The sequence below is a fragment of the Triticum dicoccoides genome, chromosome 4A, assembly GCF_002162155.2.
Source record: "Triticum dicoccoides isolate Atlit2015 ecotype Zavitan chromosome 4A, WEW_v2.0, whole genome shotgun sequence".
NCBI classification, from domain to species: domain Eukaryota; kingdom Viridiplantae; phylum Streptophyta; class Magnoliopsida; order Poales; family Poaceae; genus Triticum; species Triticum dicoccoides.
The window spans coordinates 591,891,914-591,915,603 of NC_041386.1; positions in this window are offsets into that span (position 1 = coordinate 591,891,914).

The window sequence follows — 23,690 nt, forward strand, 5'->3', positions numbered from 1 at the left end:
CCCCGCCATCCGCGCGGCAAAATCACCTCCTTTTTACTAATCTCGATTCTATAATTTTTTAGATCAATATAATTGAGATTTGTATAGATAGCACACAGGAGCAAAACCAAGTGGTACGGTTAAGGGCATCCACAATGTGTAGCCAAATGTGAAAATAGCTTTTGGCATCGCCGGAACCATTGTGGACGGTGTTGCCAAAGCCAAAAAGATGGAACCGAAGCTCCCTGATTGATTGATTGATTGAAGGAATAGAAAAATGCAACATCTCTCCTCTTTCTCCCATGCTTGGACGCATGTAGTACAGTATAGAGCACAGAGTCTACTCCCCTGTCCCTTCTATCACAAATCACAAAGCAGTGAGGCGTCAAATCACAAAAGCACGGACGAAGCAACCATCATTTTACTCTTCGCTGACTCCCCTTCTCCATCGTATTCTTTGAGAAGCCATCTCACCGCATTAGTTATAGTAGTACTAGTAAAGGACTTCCTGAATGCAAATAAGGCGGTTGTCTCGGCTTGCAGGCGGCACTTGCGAACGACTTATCGTGGTCTCCCTCAATGGTGTTCTCCGTCGAACGCACTTCGCCAAACCACCAAAAAAAATCGTCAACGTCACCGCAATGGGGAAGGAAGTCAAATATAGTTACTAGTACCTCCATTTTTTGTACACAAGGCCAGTATATCAAAATTACAATTTGCAAAGGGCCACTAACACTAATCGAGGCAAGATTGATGGGGTTAGCAATCAAGGACATTAATATTCCCTACATGCATGCGGAAGTGAGAAGGTTGGTTTGCATGGCGCTGCATTAATCAAGCGATGAGGAGTGAGATGGTTAGCTCTTTGGTCTTTGAAGAAAAAAATACGCATTAATTGACACATGAAACGAGGATTTGTATTGATTAAATCTCGCGAAGGAAAACCCAGCCTTTCTTTTTTAACACTAGTACTCCTATTACGTACGTACTTATCCTGTTTGGGTCCAGGCCTTGCATTGCCAAACTTCTGCCACACATTTTTTCCAAGCTTACCTAAAGTTTTCAAAATGAGAAGGAGGTACACTTGTGCACGGCTATCGCGGTCGCACCGCACCCTCACACGGTCGCTCCTGCACGCCGCGGTCGCACCGCACCCTCACACGGTCGCTCCTGCACGCCGCAAACCCAACCAAGGGAACGCACCCTCACCAACACGTGTTGTCGCATGGGAACACACCAAACTCAGCCATCCTATCGCTGACACATAATTTTCGTTCATAGAGTATGTTTATCCAACCGCATGTTGGGGAGTATCCGTACGGTCTGTGCGGTGGTCTGCTGGGGAAGAAGAAGAGGTGAGGAAGAAGGAAAGAAGGGTTAGGAGACATAGGATATTCATCCAACCTCCTGAAATGGTAGACTGACCGAAGTCAGGCGACTTGCATAACAAATATATGTTTTTACACAGCAAAAGATCCATAAAAACAACAACATAAAGAAAAACTATCACTGCTCGCGGAAAGAGAGAACCTCGTCGTCTTTGGCTGCCGGCGCGAACCAGCCGTCGCTGCCGACGTGTGTCTCCGCACCATGGTTGTCCTCGGCCTCCAGCTACTCGTCCAAGCGGAGCGTGCGGGCGCTCTGCACGGACGAGAGCACAGCCCGGTTCAAGTCGAGGACGTCCGGTTCCACCTGCAGGAGGGCCTCGATGGCAGCGGCATCCGCGCGCTCTGCATTGAATTGAGCCTCCGCCGCCTGGTTCAAGTACAGGACATCCGGTTCCGCCTGCAGGAGGGCATCGATGAGAGCGGCATCCGCGCGCTCTGCGTCGAGTCGAACCTCTGCCGCCCGGTTCAAGTCCAGGACGTCCGGTTCCGCCTGCAGGAGGGCCTCGATGGCAGTGGCATCCGCGCGCTCTGCCTCAAGTTGAGCCTCCGCCGCCCGGTTCACATCCACGACATCCGGTTCCACCTGCAGGAGAGCCTCGATGGCAGCGGCATGCGCGCGCTCCGCGTCGAGTTGAGCCTCTGCCTCCCGGTCCTCCTTTAGTATCGCCATGTTGAACCGCTGGTCCGCCTGCACCATGGGGGACTCGGACGCCGACACGAAGTCGACGTCCATCGTCTCATACCCATCGGGGGCCTTCTGCGCCGCGACCTCCGCCATGAACATTGGATCGGCTTCCTCCACCTCGTAGCTTGGCTCCAGAGAACTCGGGGATTGGCCCGCCGCAAAGCAAGCTTGGGAACGGAGGTCTGTGGCGCCGACCGCCGCCGCGATTTCTGCGCGGCGCTCTGGCGTCAGCATCTTGTAGTAAGTGATCTTGCGGCGCACCATGGCTTTCCGGTGAACTAGGAGACGCTTGATGCGGGCTAGGGGATCGAAAGGTGGGGGAATGGGCTGGAGATTTGGTGTGGTTTTAGGGCAGTGGCTGGCGTAGGCCGAGCAGCGAAGGTTGTGGTGTGAATAGTGGTTCCGGTGACGACCGGTCAATCGGTTTTGACTGTACATCGCTCTTGTCGCGTTCGCGTTGCAGCCCGGCACGCTGGACCCTCCACGTCGCTCACCGAATGGAACGCGCTTTGTCTTGTGTTTTCACTCGCTTGTGGGACCGCAGTTGAGAGCAAACCGACGTCCCTCCCCCTCCCCCGTCCGCGTCATTTATTATACCACCACTCCCTCCGTTTTATGCGGAGTAAATAAAAACAGTGGGAGTATACTACGGATGAGGATCCCCTGACGTGGCCGAACCCATTGAGTAACTGACATGCGGGGCCTAGCAAGCATGGGGTCCGCTAGTAAGTGACCGAAAGGGAGGGTAAGGCAGGGATACCTACGTCAGAGGATCCACTTCCACTATGCTACTTTGACCAAATGTTAGAGTAATAATATATGACATGCAACTTACACAAATGTTAGAGTAATAATATATGCCATGCAACTTACACAAAGCAAACAGGGTCTAATGCGTTTTTCAAGGCTAACTTTGACCAAATGTTAGAGTAATAATATATGACATGCAACTTACACAAAGCATACGGTCAAATTCATATGTGAAAGGAGTTTCCAATGATATAATTTTCACATTATACATCTCATGTACTATTAATCTTGTCAATAGTCAAATTGGAAACCATCTCGAGTACAAATCTAGGAGTACGTACGAATCTAACAATATTGATTGGCGTTGTTGAATGTTGATACCTTTTTTTATCAAAGTAGATATACTTTGACTACACATAAAACTTATATGTAAACTAGAAAGGATAGGAGGGAGTATATTGTACGTTCAAAAACGAAATGAACATTGAATACCCTTTATATATGATTTGCGGATGCTATGATCACCGGTTCAAAATTTTCAATCTGCCTTAGGTGTCACGTGCCCCCACTCGTTCCCTCTCGATTTCATCTCGGGGTCCGGAGATCTATTGAAAGAGGACTAGGGTGGGTACATGCGAATGATACTCGGCGGAATGTTCAAATGAGGCATGCGGGAGGATGGACTCGACTGGAGGGCGACATGATCGATGGAGAAGAGGGTTGGAGAGGAATGAGAAATAAGAAACCGCCACATGATTATACTTGAACGACTCAAATAAACAATAAGTTTTCTCGCTTGGCCTACATAGTGAAAGGCCTAATGCGCAAGGCGGAGCACTGACGCTCGAATATTGCCGGGAAAACAGGGAAACAAACATGTGGGGCACACCCGTCAGGACGACGTGGCGCAGACTAGTCCAATGGAGGAGCTGGCCCAGGACCTCCTCGCCACCGACATCCGTTCATGTGGGTCGTTGGGGCCAACAACGGGGCGCAGCTCCAGCACCGCCTCTGGACACGGCGACCGCGGTGAGCGACACGCTCATATCGTCGCTAGACACAGTCGGTTTCAGTTTGCCGAGGGTGGCGTTAGTGCTGTGGCATGACCAACGGTATGTTTGGTCTATGCCCAAGGTTGCCCCATCAAAGCATTGGGTAGCCAAAATTTTGGTTGAGGTATTGGTTGCCCATGATTTGGCTGACATTGGCAAGAAAAATGAACTTGAGTTGGCTAGAGTTCATTGGCATGCCAAAGAAATGGCAACCATCCAAACAAAGACCAATCTTTGGGTCATGACCAAAATTTTGGTTGAGGTATTGGTTGCCCATGATTTGGTCGACATTGGCAAGAAAAATGAACTAGAGTTGGCTAGAGTTCATTGGCATGCCAAAAAATGGCAACCATCCAAACAAAGACCAATATTTTGGTCATGACCAAAATTTTGGCAAGGTGCACTTTGGCCACAATCCAAACACACCCCAACACCCGGCTTGTCGAGGATGCATGGGGCGCCGCGACGCGTCCGCGGAGTGGTGTAGCACGGCCAACTGCATCCTCTGGACCTGAGACCATGCCGGGTCGTCTTGCTTTTCCATTGACATGCGGGGATCGCATGTGAGCAAACGGCATCTCCAATGTTGCCACGACCGCAGCTGACTACCCTGGCACACCAAAACCCTCGTCCCTCGCGCCGCCGCGCGGTGCGTTCCCAGCCGACGCCAGCTGCCCGCATTCATGCCGTCCATTCGTATGTCGTCATTAAGAGGCTCGGTGCCCGCGGAACCAACTCCGACGACTTAATGACGCACCCGGACGCTTGGCCTCACCGGAATGAGCTACTTAAAGCGGCAACGCCCAGCTAACCTCCACACCATAGCGCATCGTCCTCCTACTTGGAACCACATCCGCCATGACCTCAAGCGCGAACGCTCTGCGGGAGAGCTTGTCTTCGAGGATGGAGCTCGAGGTCGCGGCCCTCACTCAAGTCGCCGCATAAGCGGTGGCCACGCTGGCGGCCGACGATGGGAGCACCGTCAGCCATGCGTCCTACTTGCCGCCGTCCAACATCCGGCATCGCCGAGGTCGGGGACTCCTCCGAGGATGAGTAGGGCATGGGAGGCGGCAGGGCATGGTGTGCCAACTGGCCGGTCCGTCTCCCGTGTTCCACTTTTCCTCGCCGGAGACCGCACCTTCACTTCACGGGTCTTGAACCCCGCCCCCGTACGTGGAGATCACAGATGGAGGACGTCGGTTGCCGCCGTAGAATAGGTTTAGGGTCGGGTTTCTTTTATTTTTTTGTCCTATAAAAGTTCGAAATGTAATGAAAATCTGCCGTGTTTGCATTAATCTCAGCCGGTGTATATGAACTTTCACAATAATATACATATTGTAGGAGTACTAGCAAGATGCCCGTGCGTTGCACGGAAGATCAAGATCTTGTGGGAGAAAAGGATGAACCGGGGAAAGCCTTATCTGCAAATGTGGAGAGGAGTGCGGGTAAATTGTCATAGTTTCCTTCCTATCCGTTAGATATAGATCAGACGGCCTATATTGCAGGATCGAACACATCTTTCTACATCTACGGGAACCTACGAAAGGGTTAATGTAAATTGCCTCTCTCTCTCCTCCCCTGATTTTCATGATGGTGGGCCCCTCCCTCCCCCAATCTACAATCAACAGCTCACACATTTCATATTGCGTTAATTACGTAACTGGGATTACGTAGGTGTAGCATTACTCGTCCTAAAAAACCCAACTAAGCCAACCTCCCAGCATACCGCGCGGGAAAATACCCGGCCGCGCCGTTTTAGTCGGGATTACCGGATTACTAGTAGTAGTATCGATGGATCGCGCGAAGCAACATATTTTTTTGAGGGGGCGAAGCACCTAGTTTAAAAGGAAAAAATGTGGTACACTCACAGCACTCCTGTCGCGGTCGCATTGCACCCCACACACGTTCGGTCCTGCACACGGCTCACGCAAATGGAACGCGCTTCGGCTTGCCTCTTCACTGACACGTGGGACTGCACTTGGAGAAACCGACCATGCGCCGAACTCCCCCGCCCACCGCGCGAAAATCCTCCCCCCCCACACCCAAAAATTCCCCCCAAATCCGATTCAACCGCCCTTCGGCCAACTACCCAATAATATTCCCCAAACCCCCTCCCCCCTGTCCCCCTCCACTCCATTCGCTCCGCCAAAGGCGCCCTCCCGCCGCGCCAATACGTCGGCGCCGCGGTTCGGCGATCCTCTTGCTCCCACAGTACACTCTCGTAGACTGCCGTCCTCTAGCCGCGCTGCCACCTCTGGCTACGTTCTTGTGGAGGCGCACGGCGGTTAGCGCCGCCACCGCTGGCGACGTTTGTGTGGAGACGCACGACGGTCAGCTTCTCCCACGATACGCGCATTCTAGACTGAGGCCCCGTTCATGTTGGTGTAGCGCTGAATGTTAGCTGATAGATGCTGTTAATCTCACTATTTGCCGAAGTAGTTTACTGTCAATATGCTTTGCTTAAGAAGCTTCCTTGCCCTGTTCTGCACTCAATCTGCTTAGCTGAGATGGCATGCCAAGGCAGATTAATTGCTAAAATATCCTACCATATATTTATTGTGACATAGATTGCCATGGTATAGTAGCCAATCTGTTAGCTGAAATAGCTCTAAACCGTTTTATACTCGATCTTTATTGCTGCAATGGCCTTCGATAGTTCGATGGCTGTGTGCTCGGCCTCATTGACTGCTAAAACAGCCTGCCATAATTTGGCACTCAAATCTGTTTGCTAAATTAGCTTTACATATATTTCGTTACTTAGATATGCTCGTCCAAATATCTTGCCATAGCTTTAGACATCGACCTAGGTATTTTTTTTTCTGGACTTCATAAAAAAGCATATATGTTTTTCCTGTAATATCTAGTAGAAGAACTAATTTGTATGTCTAACAGATGGACATGACTTGGATAACTTCTGCTCGAAGATTCTCCGCTGCATATGTCGAGGGGGTTGTAAACTTCATGAACTTTATCAGAGCTGAGTATGGTGGTCCGAAATCAGATGTGCTCTGCTCGTGTAGCAGTTGTATGAATTCAGTTACAAGACCCCAGTCAACTGTGCAAAATCATCTACACTTGTATGGGATGTCGGTCACATATACTAGGTGGGTTCATCATGGTGAAGCTGTGAACGTCAATGTTATTGACTACGTGGAAGCAGCAGATCACCATCTTGATCTGCCTGATGCTCAGGTGGAAGAGGAGGAGGAGGTGGTGGTGGGGGAGCCAGTGAGTTTGACCAACATTGAAACAATGCTACGAAATGCTCGTGCATTCCGTGAACTTTCACCTGCAGAAGAAAAACGATGGACCCGCATGTTGGAACAATGCAACGTTGCTGTCACCCTAGGAAATAAGCTGTCAGTATTCTCAGCTATGGTCACCTTTCTTCAGGTGAAGACATCTGAGCGGATGACCAAAAAATCATTGGATGCGATGTTGGCTGCTTTCCGCGAATCTTTCCCAGATGCGTCTGAGTTGCCACACACCTACAGTAAAATGAAGAATTTCCTCCGTGCAGTTGGAATTGGATATGATATGATCCATGTTTGTAAGAATAATTGTGTTCTGTTCCGGAAGGATTATGCCAACTTAAGTGAATGCCCGAAATGCAAATCATCAAGATGGAAAGATGGCGATGCTGTGAAGAGGATTCCTCATAATGTTATGAGACATTTTCCAATTACACCAAGATTGCAGAGGTTGTTTCATGATGCTGAAACAAGAGAGGATGTACTGTGGCATTCTAGGAACCAGGAGTACAAAGATCAGAATGTAATGAGCCATCCATCTCATGGTAGTGAGTGGAAAAGCTTCAATGATAAACACAAAGAGTTTGCTGCTGACCCGAGAAACATTAGACTTGGCTTAGCTTCAGATGGATTTAACCCATTTGGCCACCAGAGTGCCACATATAGCATGTGGCCAGTGCTTGTTATCCCTTACAACATGCCTCCAAATGTCTGCACCGAAGAATCAAACTACATGATGGCCTTGCTCATCCCAGGTCCAAAAAGTCCTGGAAAGGATTTTGATTTGTTCATGGAGCCTCTTGTGGAGGAACTTCAACATCTATGGAAGAGGGTTCTCACTCGAGACCTATATAGCAGCCCACCAGCTGATTTCTTTCTGCGTGCTGTTATAATTTGGTGCATCCATGATTATCCGGCTTTGGGCACTATGTCAGGGCGAACGACACATGGTTACAATGCATGTGTTCGCTGTGACAGGAATCCGCTGTCATACGCAATACTTAGCAAGATCTGTTACATTGGACACCGCCGTTTTCTTGCCAAGGACAAGCCGCATCCTAGAAAATACCGAAGACATGTGTTCAATGCAAAGCATGAAAACCATGATGCGCCAAAGAGGCTCACCGCTGATGAGTTGCAAGTGGAATTAGAGAAGGTCTGGCATATTACACTAGGAAACCATCCTGGTAATGGTAGCGGGAAAAGAAAGCGTGGCAGGGTAGAAGAGAGATTATTGTTTACCCGCAGGTCCACTTTGTGGGACTTGGAGTATTGGAAATATTTGGATCTAAGGCATAATCTTGATGTGATGCACATCGGGAAAAATATATGTGACAGCATTATCGGCACACTTCTTAATATTGAAGGCAAGATGAAAGATATCTTAAAATCTAGGATTGATTTGACACACCTGGGTATCAGAAAGGATTTGCAGGTGCAAGATGAAGGTATACCACGAGATATGGCACCAGCTGTGTACGTCTTGGACAAGGTAAAAAGAAAAGAATTCTGCGAGGTCCTGTCACATGTGAGATTCCCACATGGATTTGCTTCCAACCCTGAAAGGAGAGTCAGTGCAGATGGAAACAAGGTACAAGGGGTGAAAACTCATGACTGCCACGTCCTACTTCAAAGGGTTTTACCTATTATCCTTAGAGGATTGGGCCGCCCTGACTTATACAGAGCAGTTGCAGAGTTGGGACAATTCTTCAGGGAACTCTGTAGTAGGAATATCAGGATAGATGCTTTGGAGTGTCTTAGAGACAAGATACCAACTATCCTATGCGACCTTGAGAAGATATATCCTCCAGCCTTCTTTGATGTGATGGTGCATTTGGCTGTTCATCTACCTGATGAGGCACTACTTAGAGGTCCAGTACAGTATGGCTGGATGTACCCTATTGAAAGGCGGCTAGGCACTTTCAAGGGCTATGTTAGGAACAGAGCTAGACCCGAGGGTTCCATTGCAGAGGCCTATATTGCTACAGAAGCGTTGACATTCTGCTCAAAATACATTGAAATAGCTGATCAGCTTAGCAAAGAGGTGGGTGAAGACAATCCCGGGCTCAATGTTTTCGATTACTCTGTTCGAGTTACAGGGAAGAGTTGACAAGAGGACAAACCTAAAGATTTGGACAAAATGGTTTGGTATGTGTTGAATAACTGTCCTGAGATACTACCTTATATCAAGTAAGTGCAGTATTGCAGCTTATACATCGTAATCTACTAAACTTGCAGCACATTCTTATATATTTAGATGTTTGACGCGATCACTATGTTGTGCAGCATCTACAAAGAGGAGTTACTGCCGCAAAATCCAAGAAACATTGACAAACTGGTTATGGCAGGATTTGCGAAATGGTTCAAGAACCATGTAAGCTTTTGAAGTGCACTGTCAGTTTTTTTAATATATTGAGTACATAAGATGATCAACTTGTATATTTTCTAACCATAGGTTAAGAAGATGCGGGAGGATGGGCAGGCAGTTGATGATTCCCTTTACTCACTAGCAATGGGTCCTGATACTCGGGTAAGACATTATGAATCTTGCGTTGTTGGAGATGTGCGCTACAACACCCTTGCACGAGACAAAGGCAGGAAGACACAAAACAGTGCTATCATGAGCACGGATACGTATGACAAAGAGACAACTGAAATGTATGCTAACATAATAGACATTATTCAGTTGCAGTATATCTCCAGTTTCGAGGATCATCGGTGTGTGGTTCTGTTGTGCTGTCGTTGGTATAACCTGTTTTCCAGGATCGCAAAACCCAGAGCTGATGATTATTTCAAATCCATCAATGTCAAGGTGGCGTACCAGACCAACGAGCCTTTTATTTTGGCAAATCAAGAAACACAGATATTTTTCTTGGAAGACACATTTGCACGTAGCGATGACCGGAGAGTATTGCAAAGGTTTGAGCAAAGGAATTCGTTTAATGAAGTTGCACAACAAGATGATGCTTACACTGCTCATGTTGTACAAGATAAGACAGATGTTCCTAATATCTTTGAGAACCATCACGTCAATGACGCCGGCGAAAAGATTGCCTGTCATGCTGTGGACATACAAGAGTTAATCAAGAAGAAGCCAACGTTCGAGGACATTGAGGACGAAGAAGAAGATGCCACCATGGGGAATTACAATTCAGACTGATGCACATGGCGAAGATGTTGACGCTGCTGCTGCGGATGATGATTACATTTCTTTTGTCGTATTTGCCTGTCAGAAGACGTTTTTTTATCTACTATGTGAAATTGTGTTTGCTATGACAACTGAAACCTGATGAACATGTTGTTTAGTATTTTGCTGTGAGAACATCACTTGTTATGTATGCTGATTTGTGTTTGGTGATTGTATGACAACTAAAACATGATGACATTGTTGTTTTGTTGTACTCATATTTGGCTGTGAAACTTGAATTTGATGACATAGTTTACTGTTGGACTGCAATTTGCTCGACGTCTTCGAATGAGAACAAAGCTGACCCGACAGGGCCTCTGCTATTTATTTATTTATATGAGCAAAAGGGGATACCCCCTGATTTCCGTTAATAGAAATCATTAGATGTTCACAACACTACGCCCAGCCTGCTACACAGGTTTCATTCATTACTAGTTTCAGCAAAGTGCTCATGTCGTAGCCACTGAATACATCACGAGTGCTACATGCACTGCAAATAAAGAGACAATCATCCTACAGAGCACATCGATTTTGCCCATTATCTTCACAAGCTCTTTCATCTCCTCATTGCTATCAAGGCCATTCAACAGCTGTTTCTTGGCCATGATCAGAGGAACTGCATCTTTAAGCTTCTGCTCTACATCTTCCTCTTCTGCCGTTCCTTCAGTTACTTGTCCAACACCCCAACCTGCTGGTATTGGGATTCCTCGGCTAATCAAATAATCGGCGTAGTTGCATTCCACCACATCAGCAACTTCCCAGAAATACAAATCACACGAATCTTCCCTTTTTTGCACAAATCAAATTGGTAGATCATCAACCAAACTATTAAAAAATCAGCAACTGAAAGCAGTAGAACAACACTTAAACATATTATTACCCCATGATTCGGGCATTTGTAGAAGACTCAGCCAGGGTTGCGGATTGTGGTTGAGACGCGACGGATGACTCTGCGTGATTTACAGCAGTGACACCACACCAACGGCAGCGGGTTGCGATGAGCAATCGGCTACGGTGCGCGTGCCGGCGAGGGTGTGATGAGACACACAGGCGATGGTATGGGTTGCGACCTGGCGCATATCTGGTTGTTGCTTGCTGAAGAGCAGGTGGACGAGCAACCAGCGGACATGGTTGCTGCGGCCAGAGCTTCTGATGCTAGGCAGAGTAAGTAGAAAAGAGGAGAAGCGAATGTTGGATATGTCAGTTTCATTACTTGCAGAGTAGCATAACACCATATATAGCCATAGTCTAGGTTTGGATTTGAACCAGCTACAGGAGCATGTCTTTCTTTTTTCTAAAACTCGGCAACGTCTCATTACTGGTACACTAGCTTGTTCTGTACGCCTTCCCAAGTCTTTGATTTTCTTTCCCTTTTTTTTGCGAGGAAGGAAGGAGGACAAAATTGAGAGTTCCTGGGACTCAAACCCAAGACCTCTCGGTTGAAAACCAAGGGTGCTAGTCACTTATGTGGCGAACGTTCCCTGTGAGGAGGACGGCAGACGAACGCATTTTCCTCAGTTTTCTTCCTATATATAAAAAAGTATGCTACTTGGTGTCTGCTTAGTCAACAAAACGATTGTGCCAACCTTGACCGTTGGATTGACATTCAACGTCTGTCGCGTTTCTTCAGTCTCTTCTTCCTCGAGCCGCCATAGCCAAACCAGCGACGGCGGGACCGCCTGCTCCCGCCTCCCATGGCTGGCTGTGATCTGCCCCGGCTCCTGTTCGTTCCCGTCCGAGGCCTCACCATCTCCTCCGCCTTGGTTCGCTCGCCGCGACGCCGCCCTCCGGTGTTGTCAACATGGTCAACAACCGAGAGGAATAAGGAGATGACTGTACATGGTGAGGATGACAGTAGGGACCCAACAGCACACGCAGTAATTTTGTTTTTTCGGGACGGAGAAGGGTATCAACTGGGTTGTGCGGGACCCGTGGCCCGTCTAGCCCAGGATTTTATTTCATATGTTTAGCACATGGCCAGCCCAGTTTGTTTTTTTCCTTTCTGAAAATTGCTAGCCAGCTATTTTGTTCTTTGCAGAATAACCAATGTAGGCCTACTTGCTTTTCTACGCCCTGCTGGGTTGGAAATCTTTCAAGATGAGGAGGGATGCATTTTGCCCAGAAAATGGGCTATAAGTAATAAGAAATGGGCTATAAGTAATAATAAATGGGCTGTAAAAAAAAACAGCAAACAGACAATTAGTTCCAAAATATTGTTTTTTTTTCAGATTTTGATATTTTAAATTTTATTGTTTTTGTGCGGGTAAAATTTCATTGAATTTAAATTAAGGTATATTTAGATTTAAAATTAATTTCAATCTGGCTAGAAATTTTGGGTTGTATGCTGTTTGGGACAGATTTGGAGGCTGACTTGTGGGTCTACTAGGTTGACGTGTACTTTGGCTTTGTCAACTTAGTCCACAAACGATTCTAGCAGCAGTGACCGTTGGATGTTAATCCAACGGCCGTGCTGCTTCTTCAATATCTGATCTTCTTGCTCCAGCCACCCAAACCAGCTCCGGTGGGACTGCCTGCTCCCGCCTCCCGTGGCCGGCTGTGCTGCTGGACAGGCCGCACCGCCCCACCCTACTTCATTGCTGGTCAGGCCATTCCTCTACTCACCCACACCTCCTGTTATTTTCCGGCGATGGCAGCCGGACCAGTAAACCCTCGTGCTCCCCACCGCGTGGGCAACCATTGCCGAGTCTTCCCCAACTCCGTCTAGTTCCCTTCCTAGGCCTCGCCGTCGTCCACCGCCATGGTGCTCTTGGCGCGGCCTGGTCAACTTGGTCAACGAACGACATCCATCGGCCGTGGACTGTACGCGCAAAATAATGATTCCTCCACCTGATAGCTGGGACCCACTGGAAGGTCCTCTGTATTTCGTGAAAAAAACGTTCCCCCCGCTGACATGTTGGACCCACCAGCTATATCTTCGCACGTAAGGAAGTGCCTCCTTATTACGCACAAAAAAATGAATACCCCCTGCTAGCTGGGACCCACCATAGTGGGAGGATGACTTGTGGGCCAACAAAGTTGACGGGGACAGAGGGCTTTGTCAACTTAGTCAATATGATCGATTCTAGCTCTAGTGACCGTATGATGTCCATCCAACGGTCGTAGTGCTTCTTCAACCTCTGGTCTTCTTGCTCCAGCCGCCCAAAGCAGCGCTGGTCGTGCCACATGCTCCTGCCTTCCGTGGCCGTCTGTGCTGCCGCGGAGGCCTCACCGTCCCCTACTATTCCCACCGCTGGCCAGGCCCTGCGGCGACGGCAGCCTCACACCACAGCCGAACCAGTGAACCCTCGTACTCCTCTCCGCGCGGGCTTCCACTGCCACGTCTTCCCCGGCTCCGCGTCGTCTCCTTCCTAGGCCTCGCCGTCGTCCACCGCCGTGGTGCTCTCCGCGCGGCGTGGTCAACATGGTCAAGGAACGACTTCCATCGGAAGAGTACTGTACGTGGAGAGGCTGACAGCTGGGTCCACGGCCACAACCCAGTTTTTTTGTGATTTGCCAAGTAAGTCACTTTGTCAGGCCTGTTGGACTGCAAATCTATCAAGACGAGGAGAGCTTTCATTCGGCTGGCCGAGAAAATGGCCCATCAGTAATGAGAAATGGGTTGTACATTTTAAAAACACATCGAACCGACAATTAGTTCCAAATATCTTTTTTTTCATTTCAAGATTTTAAATTACATTAATTTTTATGCGTGGAGAATTTGTTGGATTTTATATTGATATACATTTATTTTTTAAATCAGTTTGAATGTGAGTCGAAATTTCAGGATTAAAAACAGTTCGGACCGCACCGAAATATGCAAAATTTCGTATAATTTTTTAACCGTGGTCACAATTTGGGCTGTAATGCTAACAAAAAAATATGGGCTCCAAAAAAACCCTTAAGAATTAGCAAATGGGCTGAAAATTATTAGAAATAATGGCAGATGGGCTGTATGCTGTTTTCCACAGATTTGAGGCTTTCCTAAAAAAAGGTTGAGGCACAAGCATTGACTGTTGGATGTCCATCCAACGGCCGTCGTGCTTCTTCAATCTCCATTCTTCCTACTCCAGCCGCTCAAACAAGCGCCGGCGGGACTGCCTGCTCCCTCCTCCCCGTGGCCGGTTGTGCTGCCGCGCAGGCCTCACCACCCCACCGTACTCCCATCGCTGGCCTAGCCATCCCTCTACTCACCCACACCTGCTGTTATTCTCCGGCGACGGCAAACGAACCAGTAAACCCTCGTACAGTCGTACTCCCCTCCGCGTGGGAAACAACTGCCGAGTCTTCCCTGCCTCCGTGTCGTTCCCTTTCTAGGCCTCACCGTCGTCCACCGCCCTGGTGCTCTCGGCGCGGCCTGGTCAACATGGTCAACGACCGACATACATTTGAAGTGGACTGTACGTGGAGAGGCCGACAGTTGGGTCCACGGCCGCACGCAAGGAAATGCCTCCTTATTACACGCAAAATAATGATTCCTCCACCTGACATCAGGAACCCACCGAAAGGGCCTCTGTATTTCACGAAAAAAATGTTACCGCCGCTGACGGCTCGGACCCACCAGCTATATCTTCGCACGCAAGGAAGTGCCTCCTTATTATGCACAAAAAAATGAATACTCCCCCTGTTAGCTGGGACCCACTATAGTGGCAGGCTGATTTGTGGGCCTACTAAGTTGACGGAGACGGAGAGCTTTGTCAACTTAGTCAATATGCACGATTCTAGCTCCAGTGACCGTACGATGTCCATCCAACGGCCGTAGTGCTTCTTCAACCTCTGGTCTTCTTGCTCCAGCCACCCAAACCAGCGCCGGTCGTGCCTCGTGCTCCTGCCTCCCATGGCCGGCTGCAATGCGGCGGAGGCCTCACCGCACCCTACTACTCCCACCGCTGGCCAGGCCATCCCTCTACTCACCCACACCCCCTGTTACTCTGCGGCAACGGCAGCCTCACACTGCAGCGAACCACTGCCCTCGTACTCCTCTACGCGTGGGCATCCACTGCCGCGTCTTCCCTGGCTCCGCGTCGTCCCCTTCCTAGGCCTCGCCGTTGTCCACCGCCCTGGTGCTCCCGGCGCGGCGTGGTCAACATGGTCAAGGAACGACTTCCATCGGACGTGGACTGTACGTGGAGAGGCTGACAGCTGGGTCCACGGCCGCAGCAAGGAAGTGCCTCCTTATTACATGCAAAATAATTATTCCTCCACCTGACAGCGGGGACCCACCAGACGGGCCACTGTATTTCGCCCCCCTGACTGCTGGGTCCCACTAGCTACATCTTCACAGGCAAGGAAGTGCCTGACAGTCGGCACCCACCTGGTCGAAGCGTACGTAGCGTTGTCATTCTGGTCGCGGACGTGTACGTACATACTGGTCGATGTAGAGGCGTGCACGTGTCGTAGTAGAGGCGCGCACGTGTCGTAGTAGAGGCGCGCACGTAGCCTGTACACGTACGTACATCGTCCAGGGTGCAAGAAAGAAAATACGGCCATGTATGTGTACATACGGGCGGGGTCTCGAATGCCTACTCGCGCATACGTATGGCTAGGGCTCGTGTACATTGCTGGGTTGGAACGGAGAAACAACATCGTCGTCGTGTTCATGGGGAGTCAACGGAATGCATCGTGTTCATCAAGAGGGCTTGGACGGAACAGGCGATGGAAACGAGGCCTGTCGTACCGCAGAACGGAGGAAACGGCCTTGTGTTCGACCGGCCACGTTCGAAACGGGATCCTGTTCATCGGGAGGGGTCTGGCGTACCGCAAAACGGAGGAAACGGACCTCCTACGGTCGAAACGGGGGGTCCTGTTGATCGGGAGGGGTGTGGCGTACCGCACAACGGAGGAAACAAACTTGTGTTGGAGCGCTACAGTCTAAACGGGGGTCCTGTTCATCGGGAGGGGTGTGGCGTACCGCAAAACGGGACTCCACGGGATACTGTTCATCTCCACCGTCGACCCCCTCCAGCCTCCACGAGCTACTGTTCATCCACCGTCGACCTCCTCCAGCCTCCACCTGCGACTGTTCATCCACGGGCTCCTGTTCATCCAGTCTCCACCGCGCGCTACTCCACCGGCTACTGTTCAACCACCCCTCCACTGTCTACTGTTCATCCAGCCCTTCACACCACGGGGTCCTGTTCAACCACCCCTCCACTGTCTACTGTTCATCCAGCCCTCCACACCGCGGGGTCCTGTTCATCCACCCCTCCACGGGCACCCCTCCACTGTCTACTGTTCATCCAGCCCTCCACCACACCACGGGGTCCTGTTCATCCAGAGGCAACGCCACCGCTCACTGTTCATCCAAACCCCCCGCAACACTCACTGTTCACCCCATCGATCGGCTTCAGTTAGCAGCAGTAGTGAAGGAATCGCTTGATCGGGTCCAGTTAACAGCCATCGATCGATCGCTCGGGTTCAGTAACGCGTAGCCTGCAGTGCAATCGCTCGGGTTCAGTCAGAGCCCAACGCCTCGCTCGGGTTCAGTTAGAGCCAACGCCTCGCACACACGCGCGTACGTGTACGAGAGAAACGCGCATCGCTCGGCCCCCGACCTCCCACCGTAACCGGGAACTCCCCGAAATTTTCCTCCCCCTCGCTTCTACCATGATTTTTTCCGTCATGGACGGCCCAAAGAATGTCATGCAGCTGCGTCTCCGGCCCGCCCAGGACGAAAAGCCCATTTTCTGTCATGATTTTTTGTCATAGAAGTAGGAGCCCACCACATCTATGATGATACCGGGTTTTGTCACAATTATCGTCATAGAAGTGTCATATGTATGACAGAAAAAAAATTTGTTCAGCCCAAAATGTCATGGATGTGTCTTTTTTTTGTAGTGTTGTCCACTGTGGAGCGCAGCGCGGTTAATTCCTCCGCCACAAGAGCTTCGGATAATGCCTCGAGGGCCAGTGTGGCTGTTTTGTTCTTGGCGCGGAGTGCTATGTCCGGATCACTAGTTAGAGTGATGATTCCATTGGGCCCGGGCATTTTGAGCTTCATGTACCCGTAATGGGGTATGGCTTGGAAGATCATGAATGCCTCCCGCCCTAGAAGGGCGTGGTATCCACTACTGAACGGGGCCACTTGGAATGTAATTTCTTTGGACCTGTAATTCTCCGGAGTGTCGAATACCACATCTAGTGTGATTTTCCCAGCGCAACGTGCCTCCCGACTAGGGATGATTCCTCGGAAGGTCGTGCTGCTTTGCTCAATACGGTTTCTGTCTATTTCCATTTTTTGAAGAGTGTCCTCATAGATGAGGTTTAATCCGCTGCCGCCATCCATGAGCACTTTAGTAAGCCAAAAGTCGTCCACAATTGGACTGAGGACCAAGGCGGCTGGTGCTCGGGCTGTTCGGAATTTAGGTTCGTCACTAGCATTGAAGGTGATAGCCGTGTCGCTCCATGGATTTATTGCTGCCACATGGTAGACTTCGGCAAGGCTGCGGAGTGCTCGCTTATGCCTATTATTTGAGGCGAAGGTCTCGAAGACTGTCAATACTATATTGTTATCCACGGGATGGTGCTCTGCGGTGTTTTGAATGAGGAGATCCTCACCGCTCTTGGCCACCTGCCGGAGTACCCAACATGCTCTAAGGCTGTGTGTTGGTATGGTATTCGCTGTACTATGAATTTTGCAGGGTCCGTTAAGGCATCCCTCCAATACGGTTCCACGCCCTGTAGTGGGCTTTTGCTTCTTTGTAATTGAGTCAGGCGACTTATGAGAGTGCACCCTTTTAGTTTGGACTGGAGGTTTTGTCAGAGCCGGATTATCCCAAAATTTTGTTTGGGTTTTCCAGGTGCTTTTCATCGCACAGTACTTCCGTACTATGGCCGCCAAGTCAGCAAAGTGTGCTATGTCATGGCGACTTATGGCGTTGAGGATTTCCTTGTCCGTGCAATTGTTGCAAAAGAACGAAATTGCGTCTTCCTCGCGACAGTCCTTGACATTATTCATTACAAGGATGAATCTGGCCCAATAGTGATGTACTATCTCTTGGGGCTCTTGCCTAATGTGGGCAAGATCGTTTATATCTGGGTGGGGGTGGATTTAAGTCCAAACCTTGACCCAATCTGAGACCCCGGGGCAGGGGAGTTTCCGATCTTGGAAGTTTGGGCTCCGGGATGTTGCCCCGCAGGTTCGGCATGTAGCCTGATTCTAGGTTCAGGGTTAGGGCGATGTCCTCCCATGGGCGGGTATCTGGCTCGGAGAGCTCGGGAATCCGGACATAGTTCGTCCTCAGGATAGAGGGAGAATCGCCGCATTGCTCCTCCACCACTGCTATTTGATGGGTGACTGGCGGAGATTTAATCTCCCTTTGGTCAGGTTTAAGCCCAATCCGATCGTAGTTCATAGCGACTCCCAAAGCGGCGATGCGATCCAAGAGCTCGTTCAAAGAGGAGAGCTCCATTGGATCCATCTGCTCGGTGAATTTCGAGCCGATGTGGAGGCTATTTTCGATGACCCGAGAAGTCATCGTCGGTGCAATGGCCGAGCGGGTGGTCATGATGAAGCCGCCTAGTTGGAGAGTTTAGCCTACAGCCAGGGCTCACCCAGAGGTGATGTTGTTCTTGATAATGAGACGAGCCAACCCTCCTTATGATGACGACACAATGGAACTCTCAGTGAAAGCACCAATGTCGGTGTCAAAACCGGCAGATCTCGGGTAGGGAGTCCCGAACTGTGTGGCTAAGGTGGATGGTAACAGGAGGCAGGGGACACGATGTTTACCCAAGTTCGGGCCCTCTTGATGGAGGTAATACCCTACGTCCTGCTTGATTGATCTTGATGATATGAGTATTACAAGAGTTGATCTACCACGAGATCATAGAGGCTAAACCCTAGAAGCTAGCCTATGGTATGATTGTTGTTGTCCTACGGACTAAACCCTACATTTTATATAGACACCGGAGGGGGCTAGGGTTACACAGAGTCAGTTACAAAGGAGGAGATCTAATATCCGTATTGCCAAGCTTGCCTTCCATGCCAAGGAGAGTCCCATCCGGACACGGGACGAAGTCTTCAATCTTGTATCTTCATAGTCCAACAGTCTGGCTGTCCGGAGACCCCCTAATCCAGGACTCCCTCAACATCCTTCTACCGCTGCAACATTGATACATCCATTTTGCATCATGCTTTTATATTAATATTTATTGCATTATGGGCTGTTATTTTCACATTATGTCACAATACTTATGGCTATTCTCTCTTATTTTACAAGGTTTACATAAGGAGGGAGAATGCCGGCAGCTGGAATTCTGGGCTGGAAAAGGAGCAAATATTAGAGACCTATTCTGCGCAACTCCAAAAGTCCTAAAACTCCATGGAACATCTTAAAACAAATAAAGAAAAATTCTCGCCAAAGATGAAGGCCAGGGGGCCCACACCCTGCTCACGAGGGTGGGGGGCGCGCCCTGCCCCCCCTAGGGCGCGCCCCCTACCTCGTGGGCCCCCTGGTGGCTCTCCGACGTCCATCTTCTCCTATATGAAGTCTTTCGATGAGAAAAAAATTAGAAGGAACTTTTCAGGACGAGACTCCGCCGCCACGAGGCGGAACCTTGGCGGAACCAATCTAGAGCTCCGGCAGAGCTGTTCTGCCAGGGATACTTCCCTGCGGGAGGGGGAAATCATCACCATCGTCATCACCAACGCTCCTCTCATCGGGAGAGGGCAATATCCATCAACATCTTCACCAGCACCATCTCATCTCCAAACCCTAGTTCATCTCTTGTATCCAATTCTTGTCTCATAGTCCGGGATTGGTGCTAGTAGGTTGCTAGTAGTGTTGATTACTCCTTGTAGTTGATGCTAATTGGTTTACTTGGTGGAAGATCATATGTTCAGATCCTATATGCATATTATTACCCCTCTGATTATGAACATGAATATGCTTTGTGAGTAATTACGTTTCTTGCTGAGGACAAGGGAGAAGTCTTGCTATTAGTAGTCATGTGAATTTGGTATTCGTTTGATATTTTGATAAGATGTATGTTGTCTAGCCTCTAGTGGTGTTATGTGAACGTCGACTACATAACACTTCACCATTATTTGGGCCCCGAGGAAGGCATTGGGAAGTAATAAGTAGACGCTGGGTTGCTAGAGTGACAGAAGCTTAAACCCTAGTTTATGTGTTGCTTCATATGGGGCTGATTTGGATCCATATGTTTCATGCTATGGTTAGGTTTACCTTAATACTTTTGTTGTAGTTGCGGATGCTTGCAATAGAGGTTAATCATAAGTGGGATGCTTGTTCAAGTAAGAACAGCACCCAAGCACCGGTCCACCCACATGTCAAATTATCAAAGTACCAAACGCGAATCATATGAACGTGATGAAAACTAGCTTGACGATATTCCCATGTGTCCTCGGGAGCGCTTTTCCTTATATAAGAGTTTGTCCATGCTTGTCCTTTGCTACAAAAGGGATTGGGCCACCTTGCTGCACTTTATTTACTTTTGTTACTTGTTGCTCGTTACAAATTATCTTATCACAAAATTATCTGTTACCACTTATTTCAGTACTTGTAGAGAATACCTTGCTGAAAACCGTTTATCATTTCCTTCTGCTCCTCGTTGGGTTCGACACTCTTACTTATCGAAAGGACTACGATAGATCCCCTATACTTGTGGGTCATCAAACATCTAAAAGTGGACGGATTGCACGATCACTCTTGCGTCGGCATCCAAAGAGTCAAAATTCAAGGTCAACATCTTGGCGTCCTCCGCACTGGTGGCGATCTTCACCCTCTTTTCCTCAAGCATGACCTTCCTCTCTTTGATCATGGTCCTCCTCTCTTCGATCTTGAGCTTCTTGTCCGTCGCGTCCATCAACACTTTGAACCTCTCCGCCTTATTCTCCTCCTTGATCTCCGAGCGCCTCACACATGCCTCCTCCTTCTTTGCCAAGATGTTCTCGAACCTCTCTATCAGCATGGCTGCCGCACCTTCTCGCTTCGCCCTCTCCTCCTCCCACTTCTTCCCTCGCGGATTTCTTCTAACCTTTTTCGGCGGTTCTTGGGTTGGCTCCGTAGGGTCACCGGTTTTTTCCTCGTTGGCTTGGGCGGCAGTCTTGGCAGTGAAAAAGTTCCACTTCGGTTGCCCATTCAATTTCAACCAACAATGCATGACGATGAAGAACTTGTTCTACAACTTCTTGTACACCACACAAGCATGCATAGGCTACAAAATGAAACAATGTCAACAATGCATAATCGTCTAGTGAGCAACAAAATAATACATGTCCGACTAGTGATCAACAAAACTAAAGCATATCCGGCTAGTGATCAACTTACTTGCTCAGTGATTCGTGCATCGCTAGGCCACTATGCGAGAGATGCTTCAAGTGCCCACAATACTTGAACACGGCCTCTTGATGGTGTATCATCGATGGTTGAGGCCTTGATGGACTTCCATTCACATTTGCGGATGACCGCATCGGAGTAGGACGCGAAATGCTTGTGCCCATGGAACCATATGTGAATGTTCGTCCAAAAGGTTGTGGCCTTTTGCTCCGTGCCATGGACACGATCGAGGCTAGTGGTCAACCATGCATCGCACAGCAGATCGTCCTCCCGCATGTTCAAGCTTTCTCCTCTACCCTTCTTCTTCGGATTGCCGGCTGTATCATCCGGATCATCGTCGTCGCCCTCCTCCTCCTCCTTCCCATCGAGCTGCTGCTCTCCGGCAGCCCAATGCTGCTCTTGTTGTGTGCCATCATCGATCTAGGTGTAGGACTATTGCTGGTAGTTGCCGGACTGGGTGAGATCCGAGTCTTCCACCTGCCCGTTGCTACCTCTTGAGCATGCGTTGGTTTTCCCTTGAAGAGGAAAGGGTGGTGCAACAAAGTAGCGTAAATATTTCCCTCGGTTTTTGAGAACCAAGGTATCAATCCAGTAGGAGACAACACACAAGTCACCTAGTACCTGCACAAACAATCAAGAACCTCGCAACCAACGCGATAAAGGGGTTGTCAATCCCTTCACGGTCACTTGCGAAAGTGAGATCTGATAGAGATAGTAAGATAAATATTTTTGGTATTTTGTTGTATAGATTGGAAAGTAAAGATTGCAAAATAGTAAACAAGATGCGATAATAAAAGAGATGCAGTATAATAAGAAAGAGACCCGGGGGCCATAGGTTTCAATAGTGGCTTCTCTCATGATAGCATGTATTACGATGGGTGAACAAATTACTGCCGAGCAATTGATAGAAAGGTGCATAGTTATGAAGATATCTAAGGCAATGATCATGAATATAGGCATCACGTCCGTGTCAAGTAGATCGAAACGATTCCGCATCTACTACTATTACTCCACACATCGACCGCTATCCAGCATGTATCTAGAGTATTAAGTTCATAAGAACAGAGTAACTAAGCAAGATGACATGATGTAGAGGGATAAACTCAAGCAATATGACATAAATCCCATCTTTTTATCCTCGATGGCAACAATACAATACGTGCCTTGCTGCCCCTACTGTCACTGGGAAAGGACACCGCAAGATTGAACCCAAAGCTAAGCACTTCTCCCATTGCAAGAAAGATCAATCTAGTAGGCCAAACTAAACCGATAATTCGAAGATACTTGCAAAGATATCAAATCATGCATATAAGAATTCAGAGAAGAACCAAATAATATTCATAGATAATCAAGGTCATAAACCCACAATTCATCGGATCTCGGCAAACACACCGCAAAAGAGTATTACATCGAATAGATCTCCAAGAACATCGAGGAGAACTCCTGTTGAATACATGGCTAGTGAGCAATAAAATAATACATGCCCGACTAGTGATCAACAAAACTAAAGCAGATCCGGCTAGTGATCAACTTACTTGCTTGTGATTTGTGCATCGCTAGGCCACTGTGCGATGAGACGCTTCAAGTGCCCACAATACTTGGACACGACCTCTTGACGGTGTATCATCGATGGTTGAGGGACTTTCATTCATGATTGCGGATGACCGCGTCGGAGTAGGACACGAAATGCTTGTGCTCATGGAACCATATGTGAATGTTCCTCCAAAAGGTTGTGCCCTTTTGCTCCGTGCCATGGACATGATCGAGGCTAGTGGCCAACCATGCATCGCACAGCAGATCGTCCTCCCGCATGTTCAAGCTTTCTCCTCTACCCTTCTTCTTCGGATCGCCGACTGTATCATCCGGATCATCGTCGTCACCCTCCTCCTCCTCCTTCCCATCGAGCTGCTGCTCTGCGGAGGCCCAATGCTGCTGTTGCTATGTGCCATCACCGGTCTAGGTGTAGGACTATTGCTGGTAGTTGCCAGACTAGGTGAGATCCGAGTCTTCCACCTACCTATCCTCATAGTCCCTTCCCCTCCCTCGCCTCCGTCGTGGATGATGTCGAGCATCTCCTTGTCCGCGTCATACGCCGGCTCCC